Source organism: Cervus elaphus, chromosome 16 (assembly GCF_910594005.1).
Source record: "Cervus elaphus chromosome 16, mCerEla1.1, whole genome shotgun sequence".
Taxonomy (NCBI): Eukaryota; Metazoa; Chordata; class Mammalia; order Artiodactyla; family Cervidae; genus Cervus; species Cervus elaphus.
The window spans coordinates 6,832,833-6,846,482 of record NC_057830.1 but is presented as its reverse complement, the minus strand read 5'-3'; the positions used below and the strand labels follow the sequence as shown (position 1 = coordinate 6,846,482).

Here is a 13,650-nt window from a genome sequence, read left to right as displayed (position 1 = left end):
AGCTGACTCGCTGCACTGCCTGCATTGTTTCAGGTAACCCTCATGACAGGCCTGTGAATGGGGATTAATACCCCTGTTGTGCAGGCGAGGAAATGGGGCTCAGGGGTACTGAGTCATTGGACTTCATTGCAGATCTGGTAAGTAGCAAAGCTGGAATCCAAACTCGGGATAGTCTACCACCCAGGGTCCGGGGTATTTCAGCTTTTCAAAAGGAGCTTCCAATCAGACCCAGAAAAGGCAAGATGCTTTAGGCAGCCCCCACGGGGGACAGAGTAGAAGTGGGGTGGTCCTGTGTGGCGGTGTGGCCGCAGAGGGAGTGTCAGAGGCTTCCAGGCTGGGGTGGGAACGCAGGAACCGCTTCGGGACAGGATTAGGGCACCTTGGCAAGGACGGCCTTGCCGGCTCACGTGTTCTTGGCTCTCTGTGGGCCTGTGCCCGCCCCGCCATGAACACTTGGGCACTTTCCCCTTCCCATCCCCTCCCGGGTTCTCAAACAGGAGAGAGAGAATAGGGCTCAGGGAACAGGACTGCCCTGGCTGATCCCCTAAGCACACAGAGCAAGCCCCACCCCAGGTCTGTTATTCTCTCTTCCTTGAAAACCATCCGAAAACTCATCCCACACTCCCTCTTGCTCACAGAGCACTTTCATGCTTTCAACAATCATTGTATCTTCTCCCCGCCAGGCACGGGGGGTACAGAGCAACAGCTACATCAATAGCAAACATCTACTGTGTACGTTTTGTGTGCCGAGAGCTCCGTTAGGTACCTTAGTGCATGTTCTTACTTAATGTTAACAAAAGCCTTGTGAGAGAGACACTGCTCTTGCCCCCATTTTACAGAGGAGGCCCTGAGACTCAGACTAAGTTAAGCAGAGGGTCATACAAGTGAGAGAGCTGGGATCTGAAATCAGTCCCCACACGCAGAACCTTCAGGAACTAACGCATAGGGCGGTGAGAGAGGAAGACACGGGAGAGGGCTGTGTGTTAAGCCTGTGAGAACAGAGTCTGAGTTGGAAGCGATGTCCAGCAGGCAAGTGACAAAAATGAAGAGCGAGGACTAATCTTCTGAAAAGCACTCAGGATCTGCCCCCTGCTGCGTGAGGCTAGCTAGCATAGTTATCCCACTAACCCAGTGGGGAGGGGAGTAACATCCCCACTTTACAGATGAGCAACGTGGGGCCAGAGACATTGAGTCACTTGATCTAAGTTATAGATTCAATAATAGGTGAGCTCCTAAGACAGTCTTGAGTTGAGGGTGAGTTTTTGAAAAGGGGGAGGTATGCAAGGGCATCTCAGCAGAAGGATGAAGACACAGCAGTTGGGGGAAGGGGAGTAGGAGGTAAGGCGGCAGAGCAGGACCAGGGGAGGTGAAGAGAGAGGAGGCTGGAGAGACAGGCAAGGGAAGATTTTGCAGAACCTTATAAACCATATTAAGAAACAAAGACCTTATTCTGAAGGCACAAGAGAATGATAATGGTCCCTAGAATCTTCCCATTGATGGCAAAGTGAAAATTAGAGGGTAGCAGGATACAGATGGATGCAGGCAGGGAGATCAGCTAGGAAAATATTACAAAAAACCAAGAGAACAGTGACAAGGTAAGGGGCCCAGGCTCGTGGGTGGTTGACTCAGAAAGAATAGTAAGAAAATTATTTTACTATTGGGAAATGGAGGCCCCGAAATGCAAGTCCTGGTTCTTGTTAGAACTGGACTCCAACTCCAATCTTCCGACTCTGAGGGTGCTTTCTGGAATCACTTACATTCTTTTCTTTCTTCCAGAATTCTCTCTCTCACTCATGTCTACTCTTTAGAAGTGAGTGACTTCTCGCCGTGTGAGAAGTACATTGTGACTAGTGCATTTTTAATTCTCTAGGTACGACTTTTATCATTCTCATTTTGAAATTAGTGAAGTCACAAGTTCAGAAAAGCAGGAAGCACTTGTGTCTAAGATTATGTAAAGAAACAGGAGTGGAGACAGAATCTAGACCTGGAGCCTGTTCTTTTCCGACCCTAACACACTGATCCCCGAGATAACACCACTCATTCTTCCCCACACTGGACCTCCCCACCAACATTTTAAGTTGGGTTTTTCAAATGGAAAAAAAAAAAAAAATGCCAGCCAAGGAAATGTAGTATGTAATTCATTCTTTGATAAACTTACTTTTGTCCATGACACTTTCTTCTCTTCAGAAGAATTACAGAAGGTTCAGATCAGCGGGAAAGCAGTCTGGAAATTTCATGCTTTAACAAGTTCCAAATATTTTTGTGTTATTATTTACTTATTTTCTTATGAAGTAGATTCCACACTTGGAGGACAGGGAGGCCAAGAAGTAGCCACATATGGAGGTTTTTATTCCCTCTCAAGAAAGAAGGCACTTGAAGAAACTGTGATGTCTGATCACTCATGGTTTGCTATGCATCTGTTATAGCCTTAGCTCATTTAGTTGTTCTGAGAGCCCGAGGATAGTGGTACTATTATCCCTGTTTTATAGACGGGGCTACTGTTGAGGAGGGCATGGCTACCCACTCCAGTATTCTTGCCTGCAGAATCCCATGGACAGAGGAGCCTGGAGGGTTATAGTCCATGGGGTCGCAAAGAGTCAGACACGACTGAGCAATTTAGCACTCACTGTTGCCTAGAAAGGCGTAGTGCATAGCCACTTGTCCACTGTCACCCAGGTAGAAACAGAAGGGTTAAGATTTGAATACAGGATCTGTCACAAATGTTTTTCTCTTCCTTCTGTGATTTACCACATCCACCTCAATAGACAGTCCAGCTCATCTCTTTTCTCATGACTGACTCTGTGAGAATGTAGCAGATCTAAGCGTCATCAGGGAATAACCTGATGCGGAGAGCACACACCATCCCTTCAAGCAGATGACCTTTTCTCCCCCACCGTCTGCTTGTCGGAAATTGTTCCTGTTAGAGTCGTCTTTATGAAGACAGCAAAGGGCGCTGGACAGAGGGTCTGGCCCTCAGGCCTAACTCTGGCTCTGCTGGGTCATGGGTGTGGGTCCACAGACCTTTCATCTCCCTGACTGCCCTTGACTGTCACCAATCATAAAAAAAAGTGAGGATATCAGAAGGTAACAGGAAGGTTCTTCATGGTTCCAAATTCTTAACGCCAAAGAATTGATGCTTTCGAGTTGTGGTGCTGGAGAAGGCTCTTGAGAGTCCCTTGGACTGCAAGGAGATCAAACCAGTCCATCCTAAAGGAGATCAACCCTGAATATTCATTGGAAGGACTGGTGCTGAAGCTCCAATCCTCTGGCCACCTGATGTGAAGCCCTGGCTCATTGGAAAAGTCCCTGATGCTGGGAAAGGCTGAGGGCAGGAAGAGGAGGGGGCGACAGAGGATGAGATGGTGGGATGGCATCCAGGGACTCAATGGGCATGAGTTTGCACAAACTCCAGGAGACAGTGAAGGACAGAAGCGTGCTGTGCTACAGTCCATGGGGCCACAAAGAGTCAGACACGCCTCAGTGACTGACACCACCACCTAAGAGGAGATGCAGGGTCAGTTCTCAGGGTAAAGGTGAACGTAAACAGGACAGAAGAGGCAGAGATGAGGGGGAGGGAAGGGGAAATAAGACTGACTGATAGGGAGGAGGTCTCCAATGGAGGGATAAGAAGTGTCCCAGGGTGACACCTCCCCGTCTCCTCCAGAGCCTCACGTATAAGCTTCATCTCAGATCAAGGGTCCTTGGCCCTGGGAAGACCATCAGTAGTCAGAATTTGAGATGGGAGAGGGGAGTAGAAGACAGCCAGTGATAGACCTTCCACTCTCTCTGGATGTACTGTGAGACCAGGCTACATTCTAAATCCATTCTTTGCAGCAGAACTGCCGGGTTGGTGGCATGGGAGAGCCAGACGTAATTGCAGAGCCAGCCTGGTCTTCCCTCTTTTTACCCTGGCTGCCATTTTCACATGAAAACCATAAAAGATCCCAGAAATGGGAGGTGCACTTAATGGGTTTTTTTGGCACCGAGAAATTAATCTTTTTTAAACCAAGGGGATTTTTTTTTTCTTTCCTAAAGATCTTTGGCAAACAGAAGCTAAATTGCTTCCAGACCTCATGAAAGGTATTTTGTGCAAACGAGGTGTGATTTACACTTCCTTTAATTAGTCTGAACCCTGGAAAAAGAGAGAAATAATAGAAAACAAGAGCTATGTAGAAAACAAGTCCAAACAGCCCTAAAATAACAGTTTTGTAAAAGCATCAGTTGAGGGTGTTAGAAGGAGACCAATAACAAAAAAAAAAAAAAAATCCTTCTAATTCTGGGAGTGGAGCAATTATAAGTGAATTGAAGTTTTGTTGGACTCTTTTTCCCTAGGGATGGGGGTGGGGAGAAAGTTTGGCAGAAAGGAGCCTTAGTGTTCTCAGAATGAGTTTCAAGTTCTGGTTGACCTTCCTTCCGTTAAGCTTCAGTATTTTCTGAGGGCATTTGGGGTCTAGGAGCAGAGTCAGGGAGGGAACGGACCATTCTGCTTGCACTCACAGACATTTTACCATCCAGTTTTTCTCATGGCTGTGTTGCAACATAGCCTTTCGGAAGGAACATGGCTTTTGGAATCACAGACATGGGTTCAAGTTTTGCCTCTGCCAATTTATCACCAATGTGAGTCTGGGCGACTTGAGTCTGCAGTCTGCTGACCACCCCCTTACTCCCTGAAGCTTTCTTTTCCTGGTTGCTCGATCCCCCAATCTTCTTATTGTCCCATCAGTCTGATCCCGCTTAGTCTCTTTTGTAGGTCAGCTCGTTGACCTAGAAGTTATTTCCTGGGGTCGCTCAAGACACAGTCCCAAGCCCGCTTCTTCTCTAAGTCAACTGACTTTATCAAGATAGTGTAAGCAAATGCAATGTTTCACCTTTCATCTGATTAACCCTCAAAGGTCCAGTGCCTGGCCCCATCTTCTCCCTTGGTTGGTCCTCATATCCAACTATGTTGCTATTTCTTTCCTTGAATGTTTTAAGTACCTTAGAAACACCATACCCCAAACAGACAGGATCTTTCACCTTAATCTAGTCTGCTTCCCAGAGAAAAGCATCCCTCCTCACATACATGTTATCTTAGCTGGACCCTCATTTTCCTTCTCCTTCTATACCTGATCCAACACTCAACCCCGTTGACTATCTCTCTGCTCTAATACTGTGTGATCGGAGCCAATCTTTCCTCATCTCTGTGCAAACTGGGAAACTTGAGCGAGATAGTCTCCGAGTATGTCCGTGCTCTGACACTGGGCGACATCTCGGTGGTGATCATCTTCCTCCACCCACTCTCTCCTTACTCTCTTACTCAGCTCATGTAGACTCTACTACAATTTCTGGATCCGTCCAGAGCCTGGGCCCAGGAACCCTTGGAGGGGTTGAAGTTATTGAGGCAATATAGGAAGGGGCAAAGCAGTCTCTCTTATTAAATATATCTTTGATAATCCCATCCCTTCTGACTGTTCAAATCTATCGCCACAACACCTTTTAGACTAAAGGAATGGCCAAAGCGATGTGCTACATAAACTAAAAGAATGATTTCATTTACCCTTGAGAATATTTAAGGACCTAGGGCTCCATTTTACCTCTAGAATATTGGAACTCATAAGGCCAATTTCATGGATAAATGCATTGTCCAAACATGAATAAAGAGTAATGAGCCAGAAGACCTGGGCTCAAAATCCTGCTCTTTCTCTAACTTGCTGGGGTCAGCTCTTTCTACTCTCCAGGGCTCGATCCTCTTGACTAAACAATGAAGGAATTGTACTGGATGATTGACATTGGCTCTGGAAACTCAAAGGTTTGCAGGACGTCTTTTATGAACTATGCAGGGAATGAGAGGGTCTAGGGATCATCCTTTGTAGCTTTCCTAGAAAAGCATGCATCTTCCCCATGAAAGGAAGAATACAAATACAAAGGCTGAAATTTATGGAGCATTCATGACATGTGCACTAATATGCAAAGTTAAAAGAAAAAAACTAAGAGGAAGAAAAAAAAAGGGTTAAGTATTGACCAAGTGTCACATAGCTACTAAAAAATATAACTGAGATTTCAAACTTCACTGTGACTGATTCTGAGCCTGTGTTGGACACTGTATCTCCACCTATCCAGCCATTTCTGCGGTTGTTGTGCCTTTGCTTGTTCACGCATCCATTCACTCATACTATAAACACCTCCCGAGTATTTCCTCTGTACATGGAACTGAGCTAAACACAAAGAACTATGAGCAGAAAGTTTAGAAGCATTACCTTTTTTCCAAAGTGCCACTTTGATCATGTTTATGATCGTCCTCAAAAGCCATCCAAGGCTCCCCTTTGCCTGTGGGATGAAGTCCAAACAGCTTAGCCTGTTTTCCAGTCCTTCTGTGATCTGACTCCTGTCTCATCTCCTCTCAACCACATTCATTCAACAACATTTGTTAAGTATTAACCATGTGTCAGACACTGCTCTAGAGTATTGGAATGCAATGTTGAGTGACAAAGACTGGGCCTCGCTAAAGATATTACAGATATTAATCAAATATTACAGGTATTAACATTAGTATCTGTAATATTTATAGATATTAATCAAATTATCACATCAATACAGACGTAGACACCCCCTTAGGCTTTCAATGCTCTAGCCTCTCTAGATAGAGGCTTCCTGGGCTGGAAGCCATCTGATGGGATGGGAGAGCCTGCAATGATGCAGATTTCCTTAGACTCACTTAAAGATATGCTTACCTTTTACAATGCGATCTGTCCTACTAATTATGCAGAAATATCTACTTCTAAACAAAGACCTTTTTTTTCTTGATGCCATAAATTTTTTTAAATTTTATTTCAGAATAGCTTTTCAACAGTTCTTGCTGTACACTACCAAAGAACAGCATGTGCCCTCTCTCACGGGAATCACGGTGCTTAAAATCCATCACTTATTGTCTATCTCCACTTGTTGCCTGTGTTCAGCTGCCAAGTCATGCCCAACTCTTCATGACCCTCCCATGGACTGCAGCACATCAGACTTCCCTGTCCATCACCAACTCCTGGAGCTTGCTCAAACTCATGTCCATTGAGTCAGGGATGCCATTAAACCATCCCATTCTCTGTCGCCCTCTTCCCCTCCTGCCCTCAGTCTTTCCCAGCATCAGGGACTTTTCCAATGAGTTGGCTGTTCGCATCAGATGACCAAACTACTGGAGCTTCAGCTTCAGTCCTTCCAATGAGTATTCTTGGTTGATTTCCCTTAAGATTGCCTGGTTTGATCTCCTTGCTGTCCAAGGGACTCTCAAGAGTCTTCTCTAGCAATTCGAAAGCATCAATTCTTCGATGCTCAGACTTCTTTACTGTCCAGCTCTCACATCCTTACGTAACTACTGGAAAAACTGTAGCTTTGGCTATATGGACCTTTGTCGGCAAAGTGGTGTTGGAATGTTAGGTCCATGAATCACGGTAAATCGGATGTGATCGAGCCAGGAGATGGCAACAGTGAGCATTGACGTTTAGGAATCAGTGAACTAAAATGGATGGGGATGGGCAAATTTGACTCAGATGACCATTATATCTACTACGGTGGGCAAGAATCCCTTAGAAGGAATGAAATAGCCCTCAAAAGAGTCCAAAATGCAGTGCCTGAGAGCAATCTCAAATGATCTCAGTTTGTTTCCAAAGCAAACCATTGAGTATCACAGTAATCCAAATCTATCTCCCCTACTCAACTCTAAATTTCAAGAAGGCAGAGTCCTTGCCTATTCTTGTTCACCAATGGAATCCAGCACTTAACCCAGTGCCTGGCACACCATTGACATTCAGAACATGTGTCGGTTAGACTGAATCATCCTTAATGAGCCCTAAAGCCTTAATTCAAAACGAGACTGTGGCAGACACAGATTTCTTGTTTTTTTAAACCACCATATCCTTCTTTTTTCTTTTTTTTACCACCACATCCTTCTTTTTTTTTTTCAGATGGGGAAACAGAGTCTGAAAGGAGAAGCAAGTTTCCAAAGGCTGCAGAGAAAGTTGGTAGCTTAATTAAAGTCAGAACCAAAGAGAATCTGAGGTCCAAAGCTTGTGTGTATCATATCCATTCACAAATCTTGAGTCTAAAATGGCAAGGAAATGAGGGGCTCAAGGGAAAAAGAGCATATGACTGGAAGGAGACACAGTCTCCCCAGCCTTTGCTGTATGTACCTTCATCTCAGAGAGAGCCACTGAGTGGCCGGTTTCAGAGCTAGAGCGGCCCAAGTGCATGGGAGAAACCCTTGCCTGTCCTCAAACAAGGCCTCTGAGAAAAAGTTTCAATCGCTGCCTCTAACCCAAACTCTCCAAAGCACTATTTCCTATTATGTCTCAATAACCAAGTTTAACCCACCCGCTTCTCAAGATTAGATCTGTGAGCTCACAGAGGCTCAATCACTCAATTAAGAGGAGGGAAAATCTTATCCTCTCCAAACAAAGCGAAATGTGACATAAGCCAGTTGCTAGGATTATGTCTCATTCAGGAAGAAGGAGAGGAGCAGAGCTGAGAGAGAATGGGTGGGTCAAACATTACAGGAATTTTCCAGGGAAGTGAGAGTGGTGTGGTCTTCTAAACTTCAATGTCTCAGTCCCCCAGACAAGGCTGAAGGCAAGGTCCTGGCTTCCAGAGAGGCAAAAAGGTGTAGACAGCTTTTCTCCCCGTGCCCTGGAGTTCTGGGTAGTATCCAGGTGCATTCTGATTCTTCCCTGGATGCTTGGCATCAGTGGTGAGCTGAATCCCCAAACCCAGAGAATTCTATAGGCAGATGCCAGTCTCCAAAACCTACTTGATTAGGTTAATGCAAAGTATGGGGACATTCCTCTTAATGAATAACCCCTTTTTCCTCCTCTTGGCCTTAATTTGCACATCTTTAGAATGGGAGTTGACAGGACATTGACTTGGATAGTATCTAAAGCTCCTCCCAACCTCGATGGTCTATGGCCAGTAGTTAAAAGACACTCTGGCATACCAAAAATGGCAGGGACACTGGTAGAACTTGTTCAAATTCCAGTTCTGCATTGGAAAAATGATTTTGCCTCACTGAGCACCAGTTTTCCCCTCTTTGAAAAAGGACTAAAAGTCTATAGCTCACAGAATTGCTGTAAGGTTTTGAGAAAGCATATTTGATGTCCTTAGCACAGTGTCTGCTTACAGAAATATGCAGTGAATGATAGTAATCATTCTGAGAAGGTCTTTGGGCTTTGGCAAATGAATAACAGATTTTAAGAATGAGATCTTTAAGATAACACTCTTAATGGAGACTTTGAGTTTAGAAAGAAGCCATGCTCTCACGTTAAAGATCCTGCTAATTCAATGGCAATTGTCTACCAGAGAGCACTAATTCACAGCCGGTGAAATCTGATCTTCAGAAACCAACTGGCCATGCTAAAAAGCAATCGAGTTACAGACCAGAACACCTAGATCTGAGGCCAGGCTTGGAAGGAACCATTCTTTCCATGAGGAGGGTTATTAAGTCCTTGGTATAGATTCAAGGGTAGAAAAACTGGGATAATTTCCACTGGGGACTGAGCCATGTAATTAATTTGGGGCCATCCATATTACCAGGTTTCAGTCTTGTCTTTTATATAGCAGGGATCATGATATAAGCTCCTAGGAGTTGCTGAAAGGATTGACTGTGATAACCCCAAGCCTTTGCAGGAGAGCTGGTTGGCAAAAAGAGCAAGAGTCCTTAAGAGTTGAGCCCTAGTTGTACCTCTGACTAGCTGTGTGCCCTTGGTTAAAGCACCTTCCCTCTCTGGGTCTCCATTTTCATATCTGGAAAAGGAGTCTAAGGACACTCTGGGTTGCAGGACTGTTGTAAGCAACTGATGAGATGATATATGAAGGGGAGTTGATAAAGTAGAAAGTCAGTTAGTTAAGCCGCTCAGTCGTGTCTGACTCTTTGCGACCCTGTGGACTGTAGCCCACCAGGCTCTTCCGTCCAAGGGATTCTCCAGGCAAGAATACTGGAGTGGGTTGCCATTTGGATTACCCAAAGGCAAGAAGTCCTTCATGTCTACACCCAGGCCCTTCTAGAGACTATTCCAGCATCTCCCTCTTTTTCTTCCAGTTAAAGGGATTATACTTTCATGCAGACAAGGATTTGAAGGTCCCAGTTTCATCTTTGCCCTGTGAAAAGGTTACCAGTAATTTTTCTTGCCATTTGGAGTGACCTGAGGGGAAATTGGCCAGACTGTTGTCCTGGGGCCAGAGTCTTACTACCAAACTGTAACTCCACCCAGAAACCCGAGTCAACTCAAGAATGAGGCACTGGGTATAAACCACGCCAAAACTATCCACCCTCTGCTTTCCAGGATCCCAAATGACACTGGTCATTGAAAACCCATCCCGCTTATCCAGAGGGAAATTTCGGCTCTGCTTAAGATGAATTTAATGCCCAGCCTTAAGTTGTTAAAACCCAAATAGGCCCTTCCAAAACTGTGACCTTCTGTTCAAAGACTTGCTTTTGTTTGGTTATATCTTGTAAAATACTTTAGTAGCAAATTTAGGACTTTTCAAATAGAGCCGATTGACAGCCCTGGGAACTGAAAGCCTGCTTATTCACTGAATAGAGAGTGCTGGAGGAGTTCGGGTGTTGGTTAGCTACAGATGAGATGGTGCCTAGGCCAGGGTTTCTGGAGGGAAGGTATCTCAGAACTCAGAATTGTCATAGGTCCTGGAGTGGGGATCAGGAAAGGTTTCATGGAGAAGGTAGAGCCAGTTACAACTGCACCAGGCTTTGGAACAATGATGGGTAAAATCTGGATTCACTGGATCTTAGATGTATCAGTATCTCAGAATGTGAGTGTCTTCAGTAAGATGGAATGGTACACTTCCTGCTTCATTTCTACTGCATGTTTAGGTCAAATGGCTCAATAAATGATACTCTGCTCTGATAACTAACACTGATTTTTTTTAAATAGAGGAATATCATTTATATACAATAAAATGCATAGATCTTAAGCACAGAGCTCAAAGTTTCAGAGAAATAGCTGAGTTCTCCATTTTTACATGGGTGGCTCACCCATGTCATAAACTTAAGCAAGATAAACAGGAAAAGATTATCACTCTGGGATCTCAGAAAAAATAGATCTATAAGGAAACTTATACATGAACTGACACAGCAACTTTCTTCTCTTGTGAAAACTGAGGTCTAGAGGATTGATTTCGGGAGGTGGATGTGGCGGAAGGTCATATTATTTTACAGGGATAACAATGATCCCCCCCAAATGAGCACATATCTATTCCATATCTAACGTGTCCCAGGAAGATAACTCTGCCCATGAAATGCTTCATTATCAACCATATCAAAAGAGATGTGGCCACATGGAGCCTTTTATCCAGAGGTCAACATACCTGTTACATCAAGAAAAGATGGAACGAATGAAAATTGCTGGAGGGACAGATTGCAGTTGAAGACATATAACTTCTCAAAGCATCAAGCACATTGAATAGACAGTTAATAGAAATCCGATCAATGATTAGTGAGCGAGTGAATGAATGTATGATCTGTAGACAATTTCACCAACTTGGACCACAAACTCTTCTTCCAGTGTTTGGAATGATGTCTCTTAATTCCACATGCACACACTGCTGAGGCACCCAGCGTCTCTCTCCAGTCTAACCCTTCCCCCTCTGAACTGTGAAAGACTTCTGGAGATTTTTGCAGTCAAGTTTTCCCAGGGCCTTGCGGCAAGAGCAGAGAGAATAGCATCAAGCCTCCCCTGGCGAGTCCTGTGATCCCTGCCTGTGATCCCTGCCACGTGACATCACTTTGGAGACCAGGTGTTCTGTGTGGCTCCAGGCCAGGTGCCGAAGAAGGAGATGGCACTAGAAAGTTGCCTAACACAGACCACTGAGGTTCTCCAAGACAGGACAACCCCACTCCCTCGGCCGCAAGAGGCCCAGACTCAGGCTTCCAGGCCTACAACGCCTTAGATGACCTGTCACTCCTCGTTGCTAGGTGACGCTCACCGTGCCGAGGCGGCACCGCACACCATGGCTTTGAGCCCAACATGCCATTCAGACTCCTTCCTCTCTTGCGCTGAGCCTCCCTCTGTGGGGCTCAACTGTAATGCCCCTGAGAGCTTCTGGACTATACAAGGGAAGGCGGTGAGGATCTTGTACCTATTTGTCTCCAGTAGCAGCTCAACTGAAAGCCAGATTTTCAGAGCTTCTCAAATGTCACTGAGATGGTAGCCTTCTTCAAGCCACCGAACGCCCTCATTATATCCTTCCCCCAACATAACAACGGTCACCTATCGATCTTACCTTTATGTATCTCAGAGAGCTCATTCACAAGAATGGTGCCCTGGGACGACCCTGAGGGATGGGATGGGGAGGGAGGTGGGAGGGGGGTTCAGGATGGGGAGCACATGTACACCCATGGCTGATTCATGTCGATGTATGGCAAAAACCAGTACAATACTGTAAAGTAATTAGCCTCCAATTGAAAGAAATAAACTGAAAAAAAAAAAAAAAAAGAAGAATCTTCTCAGACAGAAAAGCTCAGCTAACTTGCTGTCACTAGATATAAAAGCTGCTGCCAACAGACTTATGGATACAGTGGGTCGGGGGAAAGGAGAGGGTGGGATGTATGGGGAGAGTGACATGGAAACTTACAACACCATATGTAAAATAGTCAATGGGAATTTGCTTTATGACCCAGGGAACTCAGGCCAGGGCCCTGTAACAACATACAGGGGTGGGAGGAAGGTTCAAGAGGGAGGGGATATAGGTAAACCTATGGCTGATTCATGTTGATGTTTGGCAGAAACCAGCACAATATGGTAAAGCAAATATCCTTCAATTAAAATACATTTAATTTTTTAAAAAATTTCAGCTTCCCTTGAGAACAAGGGAAATGATAATAACAATGAAAATAATAATGATGGCAATGATCTACAACTCTAACAATATGAATGAATTCCACGATACGGTGATCCAAAGAACCCAGACAGAACAGAATGCATATCGCACAATTTTTTTTTTAATATAGCTTCAAAAGCCAGCAAAATTCATCAATATTAAAAGAAGTCAGGGTAGTGATTTACCCTTGAGGAGGGACTGTGTCTGAATGGGAGCACAGAGTGAGCTTCTAAAAGGCTGGTAACGCTCTGTTTCTTGATTTGGGTATCGGTTGCAGGGTTGTGTTCACTTTCTGACAATTCATCAAGATACACAAGATCAGTATCATCAGATATACATACAAGTGTTATACTTTCAGAGAAATTTCAAAAAATAGAGGTGCTTTGCCAAGAATGAGTAGAAGAATAGAGGTAATAAATTCATTTAACACCTGAGAGGCTTGAAATCATACACCTTAAAGGCAGAAAGGCCTCAGAGGTGACCCATTTCAACCACCTGGTTTCAGAGACGGGGACACGGAGGCCCAGGGGAGGGTGCCAAGATCACCCAGGGCCTCAGCCTCACGTCGGGTCTCCCGACCCAGCCCTTCCTAACTCTGCTTTACTTCCTCAGATGATAACGGGGAGATGTGGGTGAGGTCTAAAGCTAAGGCGTGCATCTGGATATCAAGGTAAACAATTTTTCAGACACCGATGAATAGGTGCCTTGCAAATGGCCTTGGCAGCTGAGACAAGGCAGATGTGACCACACACATGCATTGCCCATGACGCATGGGCTGGAAGAGTGAGGCAGAGCCAG

The 13,650-nt window shown here is 44.9% G+C and overlaps 1 protein-coding gene across 3 annotated transcripts in view; it reads right to left on the bottom strand.

Annotated features, from left to right (window-relative positions):
• The window catches only part of ASTN2 (astrotactin 2), a 993,079-nt gene that overhangs the window by 127,711 nt on the left and 851,718 nt on the right, over positions 1–13,650 (bottom strand). The gene's annotated exons all lie outside the window — the stretch shown is intronic.